General features: G+C 48.5%; 3 non-coding genes across 3 annotated transcripts; all 3 read left to right on the top strand.

The window, feature by feature from the left end:
* Positions 1–1,096: 1,096 nt before the first annotated feature.
* Positions 1,097–1,190, top strand: trnar-ucu (transfer RNA arginine (anticodon UCU)). The gene is made up of 2 exons: positions 1,097–1,133; positions 1,155–1,190. It is a non-coding gene; the product is annotated as a tRNA-Arg (tRNA).
* Positions 1,191–3,518: 2,328 nt separating this feature from the next.
* On the top strand, positions 3,519–3,592 carry trnai-aau (transfer RNA isoleucine (anticodon AAU)). The gene has a single exon. It is a non-coding gene; the product is annotated as a tRNA-Ile (tRNA).
* Positions 3,593–3,922: 330 nt separating this feature from the next.
* trnag-gcc (transfer RNA glycine (anticodon GCC)) lies at positions 3,923–3,993 on the top strand. The gene has a single exon. It is a non-coding gene; the product is annotated as a tRNA-Gly (tRNA).
* The last annotated feature ends 4,666 nt before the right edge of the window (positions 3,994–8,659 follow it).

The following is an 8,659-nucleotide window of genomic DNA, read 5'->3' on the forward strand; positions in this document are numbered from 1 at the left end:
ACAGAATGACGAGGGACCTACAGCACATCCCTTTTAAACAGACACAGAATGATCCGGGACTGACAGCACATCCCTTTTAAACAGACACAGAATGATCCGGGACTGACAGCACATCCCTTTTAAACAGACACAGAATGACCAGGGACTTACAGCACATCCCTTTTAAACAGACACAGAATGATCCGGGACTGACAGCACATCCCTTTTAAACAGACCCAGAATGACCAGGGACTGACAGCACATCCCTTTTAAACAGATACAGAATGACCAGGGACTTACAGCACATCCCTTTTAAACAGACACAGAATGATCCGGGACTGACAGCACATCCCTTTTAAACAGACCCAGAATGACCAGGGACTGACAGCACATCCCTTTTAAACAGATACAGAATGACCAGGGACTGACAGCACATCCCTTTTAAACAGACACAGAATGATCCGGGACTGACAGCACATCCCTTTTAAACAGACTCAGAATGACCCGGGACTGACAGCACATCCCTTTTAAACAGACACAGAGTGATCCTGGACTGACAGCACATCCCTTTTAAACAGTCACAGGATAATCCGGGACTGAAAGCATGTCCCTTTTAAACAGACACAGAATGACCCGGGACTGACAGCACATCCCTTTTAAACAGACACAGAATAATCCGGGACTGACAGCACATCCCTTTTAAACAGACACAGGATAATCCGGGACTGAAAGCATGTCCCTTTTAAACAGACACAGAATGACCCGGGACTGACAGCACATCCCTTTTAAACAGACACAGAATAATCCGGGACTGACAGCATGTCCCTTTTAAACAGACACAGAATAAACCGGGACTGACAGCATGTCCCTTTTAAACAGACACAGAATAAACCGGGACTGACAGCATGTCCCTTTTAAACAGACACAGAATGATCCGGGACTGACAGCATGTCCCTATTAAACATACACAGAATGATCCGGGACTGAAAGTAGACCCCTTTTAAACAGACATGGAATGCTGCCTGACCTGCAGAGTGTTTCCAGCATTTCATCTGTTTATATTTCAGATTTCCAGCATCAACACTATTTTGCTTTTGTAATAGAATTTTACTTAATTGGCTCTGTGGCGCAATGGATAGCGCATTGGACTTCTAGTTGGTATAGCAGATTAAGGCATTCAAAGGTTGTGGGTTCGAGTCCCACCAGAGTCGGATTTTGGGTCAGGGTTCGATGGTTCCTCCACTGACAGTACATTTTGCAGTAAATCGGTAATTCAGAGAAGGGAAACTACCGCCCTGACACTTTCCCTCTGAGTACTCTCAACCCCTGAGTCAGTTACACAGGAGCAGGAGGAGGCCATTCAGTCCCATGGCCGTTTTACATAGGAACAGGAGGAGACCATTCAGTCCCATGACCCTTTTACACAGGAACAGGAGGAGGCCATTCAGCCCCTTTAGCCTGTTATACAGGAACAGGAGGAGGCCATTCAGCCCCTCGAGCCTGTTACACAGGGACAAGAGGAGGCCTTTAACGCCTCAAGCCTGTTGCATTGGACAGGAGGAAGCCGTTCAGCGATACAAGATCTGTACAAGAACAGTAGAACTCCATTCAGCCCCTCGAACCTGTTACATAGGATGAAGAGGAGGCAAATCAGACCCATGATCCAGTTATAAAGGAACAGGAGGAGGCAATTCAGACCCACGAGTCTGTTTCACAGGAACAGCAGGAGGCCATTCAGCCCCTCAAACCTGCCACACATGAACAGGAGGAGGACATTCAGTCCCTCAAGCCTGCTACACTGGAACAGGAGGAGGCAATTCAGACACACGAGTCTGTTATACGGGAACAGGAGGAGGCCATTCAGCCCCTCGAGCCTGTTATACATGCACAGGAGGATGCCATTCAGCCCCTCGAGCCTGTTACACAGTAACAGGAGGAGGCCATTCAGCCCCTCAAGCCTGTTACACAGGAACAAGAGGAGACAATTCAGACACACGAGCCTGTTATACAGGAACAGGAGGAGGCTATTCAGCCTGTCGAGCGTGTTATACAGGAAAAGGAGGAAGCCATTCAGCCCCTCAAGCCTGTTAGACAGGAACAGGAGGAGGCCATTCAGCCCCTCGAGCCGGTTACACAGGAATAGGAGGAGGCCATTCAGCCCCTCAAGCCCGTTATACATGAACAGGAGGAGGCCATTCAGCCCCTCGAGCCTGTTATACATGCACAGGAGGATGCCATTCAGCCCCTTGAGCCTGTTACACAGGAACAGGAGGAGGCCATTCAGCCCCTTGAGTCTGTTATACAGGTACAGGAGGAGGCCATTCAGCCCTTCGAGTCTGTTATAAAGGAACAGGAGGAGGCCAATCAGCTCCTCGGGTATGTTACACATAAACAGGAAGAGGCCATTCAGCCCATCGAGCCTATCATACAGGAACAGGAGGAGGCCATTCAGCCCCTCGAGCCTGTTATGCAGGAACAGGAGGAGGCTATTCAGCCTGTTAAGCCTGTTATGCAGGAAAAGGAGGAAGCCATTCAGCCCCTCAAGCCTGTTACACAGGAACAGGAGGAGGCCATTCAGCCCCTTGAGTCTGTTACACATAAATAGGAAGAGGCCATTCAGCCCATCGAGCCTATCATACAGGAACAGGAGGAGGCCATTCAGCCCCTCGAGCCTGTTATGCAGGAACAGGAGGAGGCTATTCAGCCTGTTAAGCCTGTTATGCTGGAAAAGGAGGAAGCCATTCAGCCCCTCAAGCCTGTTACACAGGAACAGGAGGAGGCCATTCAGCCCCTCGAGTCTGTTACACATAAATAGGAAGAGGCCATTCAGCCCCACAAGCCTGTTATACAGGAACTGGAGGAGGCCAATCAGCCCCTCGAGTCTGTATCACTGGAACAGGAGGAGGCCATTCAGCCCCTCGAGCCTGTTATGCAGGAACAGGAGGAGGCCATTCAGCCCCTCGAGCCTGTTATGCAGGAACAGGAGGAGGCTATTCAGCCTGTTAAGCCTGTTATGCAGGAAAAGGAGGAAGCCATTCAGCCCCTCAAGCCTGTTACACAGGAACATCATGGGCAAGGAAACCTCCTGCTGATTACCACCTACCACCCTCCCTCAGCTGATGAATCAGTACTCCTCCATGTTGAACACCACTTGGAAGAAGCACTGAAGGCAGCAAGGGCACAGAATGTACTCTGGGTGGGGGGCCTCAATGCCCATCACCATGAGTGGCTCGGTAGCAGCACTACTGACCGAGTTGTTCGAGTCCTGAAGGATATGGCTGCCAGTCTGGGCCTGCGGCAGGTGGTGAGGGAACCAACACGAGGGGAAAACCTACTTGACCTCCTCCTGACCAATCTACCTGTCACAGATGCAAAACAGTTCAAAAAGTATTCATTGGCTGTAAAGCACTTTAGGATGTCCTGAGGTCGTGAAAGCCCTGTGGAAATGCAAGTCTTTCTTTTACAGCCTTCAAAGACAAAGTGACTTAGCTGGCAAAAACCAGAAACAGGGACGGTACTATAGATGAGCCTTACAGATGGGCCGGTTAGCTCAGTTGGTTAGAGCGTGGTGCTAATAACGCCAAGGTAGCGGGTTCGATCCCCGTACGGGCCATTTATTTTTCGAGGGAAGGTTAGTTTCTTAATTTTGTAATTTTTGAGCAGTTTAAAAGTTTAAAAAGTTTGGAAGGAAACTCACACGGGACCTACAAAGCTGCAAAATCTTAGTTCTACCGAGAGCTCATGGAACAGAAAGGTTAACCCTGTGTTTTTCTGTCCACAGATGTTCCCTGACCTGTGGAGTGTTTCCAACATTTAATGAACAATTTCAGATCCAGCATCTGCTGCATTTCGCTTTTTATTTTACCGCAGTGTCCTCGCTTCTATTAACAAAAGTCAAAAATAAATTGTAGCTATTGGAAAATGGGTTTTATTGTCACTGTCAGCATTGGTGGTTCAGGGGTAGAATTCTCGCCTGCCACGCGGGAGACCCGGGTTCGATTCCCGGCCAATGCAGGTTTAAATCTTTAACAATTTATTTCAGAGCAAACACATCACATGAAACATTAATAATAAATTAGCTGTTCCTGTGTAACTGGATCAAGGGAATGAATGGCCTCCACCTGTTCCTGTGTAACAGGCTTGAGGGGCTGAATGTCCTCCTGTTCCATTGTAACAGGCTCGAGGGGCTGAATGGCCTCCTGTTCCAGTGTAACAGGCTTGAGGGGCTGAATGGCCTCCTCCTGTTCCTGTGCAACATGCTCGAGGGGCTGAATGGCCTCCTCCTGTTCCTGTGTAACATGCTCGAGGGGCTGAATGGCCTCCTCCTGTGTAACAGGCTCGAGGGGCTGAATGGCCTCCTGTTCCAGTGTAACGGGCTCGAGGGACTGAATGGCCTCCTCCTGTTCCTGTTTGACAGGCTCAAGGGGCTGAATGGCCTCCTCCTGTTCCTGTTCGACAGGCTCGAGGGGCTGAATGGCCTCCCCCTGTTCCTGTTCGACAGGCTCAAGGGGCTGAATGGTCTCCTCCTGTCCCGGTTTGACAGGCTCGAGGGGCTGAATGGCCTCCTCCTGTTCCGGTTTGACAGGCTCGAGGGGCTGAATGGACTCCTCCTGTCCCGGTTTGACAGGCTCGAGGGGCTGAATGGACACCTCCTGTTCCGGTTTGACAGGCTAGAGGGACTGAATGGCCTCCTCCTGTTCCTATTGAACCATGTTTCAGGCACTAATGTGGCTGATGTTCCGATTGTGCCCTCTGCTGTCCCGGCGCAGAAAGAAACACAGTGCCCGTGTATAAAACCCAAAGTCCTTGTACTTTCTTTCTTTCTTTGAATCTTTCTTTCATTTCTTCCTTTTCTGTGCCATATGCTCCTTATTCTTTGTTGCTTAGTGATATATGTGTTCATATTTGCCGGTTTCAGCATGTTCATTGCTTCTGCTGCTTTGAATTGTGTCGAAAAAGTGAACTGAATTTCTCCACCTGTGTGAAGCATCCTCGTGTTCGAAGCTGTTTTGGTTTCAATCAAACAAACGCACAGATTACTCGAACTCGCTGAGACTTTCCTGGCCAGTATTTGTTTCTTGCTTCCTTGCATTTGGAAAGGCCCAGGCTTCATCCCCGGCCTGTGCTGAGGGAGCTGATATGAGCCTGGGCAGCGGTTACAATTGGTGTCTGTGGCCCTGTGTTAGGGAGAGGGTGAATGAGCCTGGCTTCTTGTCCACTCGCCCTGCTGGCTGTGGGCAATGGCTGAGCAGAGGACCAGTTGTGATGGGTTTCAGCAGGAGGGGAGAGGTGGAGAAGGGAAGTTGTAAAGATAAAGAAAGGGGCTCACAGCTGTTACAGCTGCTGCTGCCCACAGTAGGCAGTTTGGACAGTGGGTTACCACAGCCCATGACACACACGAGCCAATCCAGCCGCCTCGTGGACTGCCTTCACTTACACTTCTCCTTTTTAAGATGAAACTGTCATTTCATTTATGTGATGTCTAAACCACATCCCCTCTGATTGTCATTTCAAAACCATTGCACTTACAGTCTCAGCTCAACATCGGCAAACCCCAGCAGCAAGCAGGTGAGATTTACAATCTCTTAATGATCAATGATCTTTCACAGGAACGTGTCAAATCAGTGCTATGTTGTTAAAGTCAACACAGGATGTCAAGGTCTTAGAGAGGGTGCAGAGGAGATTTACCAGAATGGTACCAGGGATGAGGGAATTCAATTATGTAGAGAGACTGGAGAAGCTGGGATTGTTCTCCTTAAAGCAGAGAGGGTTAAGAGGAGATTTGATAGAGATGTTCAAAATTATGAATAGTTTTGATAGCATAAATAAGAAGAAAGTGTTTCCACTGGCAGAAGTTTCGGTAACCAGAGGACGCAGATTTATTGTGATTGGCAAAAGAAACAGAGGTGACATGAGGAAACATTTTTTTTAAGCAGCAAGTTGTTGTGATCTGGAATGCGCTGCCTGAAAGGGCGGTGGAAGCAGATTCAATCGTAACTTTCAAAAGGCAGTTGAATAAATACTTGAAGGAAAACATTACAGGGCTATGGGGAAAGGGCAGGTGAATCAAATTAATTGCAGAGCTCTTTCAAAGTGCCGGCGCAGGGCTATGGGGAGAGAGTGGGGCACTGGGATTTATTTGGGATTGATACAGGTCTATGGGGTGTGAGTGGGGCAGTGTGATTAGTTTGGGATTGATTCACGGCTATGGGGTGAGAGCGGGGCAGTGGGATTAGTTTGTGATTGATACAGGTCTATGGGGTGTGAGCGGGGCAGTGGGATTAGTTTGGGATTGATTCAGGGCTAAGGGGTGAGAGCGGGGCAGTGGGATTAGTTTGTGATTGATACAGGTCTATGGGGTGTGAGCGGGGCAGTGGGATTAGTTTGGGATTGATTCAGGGCTATGGGGTGAGAGTAGGGCAGTGGGATTAGTTTGTGATTGATACAGGTCTATGGGGTGTGTGTGGGGCAGTGGGATTAGTTTGGGGATTGATACAGGGCTATGGGGAGATAGCGGGTCAGTGGGATTAGTTTGGGATTGTTACAGGGCTTTGGGGAGACAGCGGGGCAGTGGGATTAGTTTGGGATTGATACAGGTCTATGGGGTGTGAGCGGGGCAATGGGATTAGTTTGGGGATTGATACAGGGCTATGGGGAGATAGCGGGTCAGTGGGATTAGTTTGGGATTGTTACAGGGCTTTGGGGAGAGAGCGGGACAGTGGGATTAGTTTGGGATTGTTACAGGGCTTTGGGGAGAGAGTGGGGCAGTGGGATTAGTTTGCGATTGATACAGGTCTATGGGGAGATAGTGGGTCAGTGGGTTTAGTTTAGTATTGCTGTGGCAAAGACCCAGAATTAACACAGTGGGCCGAATGGTCTCCTCTGCTCTGTAAATATCTATTGTTGGAGACTCCTCGGCAGCTTTTAACACACCATTTGGTGTACATTTCCTCTCCATATTCTTCTCTAAATGTTCACTGACGGTTCCTTCACAGCTACCCAGGCTCCCTGTTTTTCGTGTTAGCAGCAAATGTCGATACGTCTGCCTCCTGTACCCAAGTCCGGATTGTTGAAATGGCAAGAAGGGCAACGGTCGCAGCAGTGATGCAGGGGGGCCAACTCTTTACATCGTCCAGTCAAAAAAACACCCAATAACTACCGCACTCTGCTTCTGCCTTTTAACCAGCTTCCTGGTTTCTCGAACGGTTTCTAGTTGAGTATTAATTTTATCCCATATAAGGACATAGAAACATAGAAACATAGAAGATAGGAGCAGGAGTAGGCCATTCGGCCCCTCGAGCCTGCTCCGCCATTCAATGCGATCATGGCTGATCATCCAAATTCAGTACACGGTCCCTGTTTTCTCCCCATACCCCTTGATCCCTTTAGCCTTAAGAAATATATCCAACTCCTTCTTGAATATATTTAATGAACTGGCCTCTACTGCCTTCTGTGGTAGAGAATTCCACAGGTTCACCACTCTCTGGGTGAAGAAATTCCTCCTCATCTCAGTCCTAAATGGCTTACCCCTTATCCTTAGACTGTGACCCCTGGTTCTGGACTCCCCGGCCATCGAGAACATCCTTCCTGCATCTGGTCTGTCCAGTCCTGTCAGAATTTTATAGGTTTCAATGAGATCCCCTCTCATTCCTCTAAACTCCAGCGAGTATAAGCCCAATCGACCCAATCTCTCCTCATACGTCATTCCTGCCATCCCAGGTATCAGCCTGGTGAATCTTCGCTGAACTCCTTCCATGGCAAGAACATCCTTCCTCAGATAAGGCGACCAAAACTGCACACAATACTCACGATGTGGTCTCACCAAGGCCCTGTACAACTGCAGCAAGACATCCTTGTTCCTATACTCAAACCCTCTCGCTACGAAGGCCAACATACCATTTGCCTTCTTAACTGCCTGCTGCACCTGCATGCTTACCTTCAGCGACTGCTGTACAAGGACACCCAGGTCTCATTGCACTTCCCCTTCTCCCAATCTATTGCTATTCAGATAATAATCTGCCTTTCTGTTTTTGACACCAAAATGGATAACCTCGCATTTATCCACGTTATATTGCATCTGCCATGCTTTTGCCCAATCACCCAACCTGTCCAAATCATACTGGAGTTTCTCGGCATCCTCCTCACAGCACACATGCCCACCCAGCTTTGTGTCATCTGCAAACTTGGAGATATTACATCCAGCTCCCTTGTCTAGATCATTAGTATATATTGTGAATAGCTGGGGTCCAAGGACCAATCCCTGCTGTGCCCCACCAGTCACTGCCTGCCGCTCGGAAAAAGAACAATTTAATCCAACTCTTTGCTTTCTGTCTGCCAACCAGTTCTCTATCCAAGTCAATACCTTGCCTCCAATCCCACGTGCCTTAACTTTACACGCTAATCTCTTATGCGGGACCTTATCGAAAGCCTTTTGAAAGTCCAAATACACCACATCCACTGGTTCTCCATTATCTATTTTAGCAGTAACATCCTCAAAAAATTCCAGTAGATTAGTCAAGCATGATTTACCTTCTGTAAATCCATGTTGACTTTGTCCGATCCTGTCACTGTTTTCCAAGCGCTCTGCTATTACATCTTTTATAATGGACTCTAGCATTTCCCCACTACCGATGTCAGGTTTACCGGTCTGTAATTCCCATTTTTCTCTCTACCACCTGTT

The sequence above is a fragment of the Somniosus microcephalus genome, unplaced genomic scaffold, assembly GCF_052327205.1.
Source record: "Somniosus microcephalus isolate GS21.2 unplaced genomic scaffold, FLI_Smic_1.0 unresolved_chr8, whole genome shotgun sequence".
NCBI classification, from domain to species: domain Eukaryota; kingdom Metazoa; phylum Chordata; class Chondrichthyes; order Squaliformes; family Somniosidae; genus Somniosus; species Somniosus microcephalus.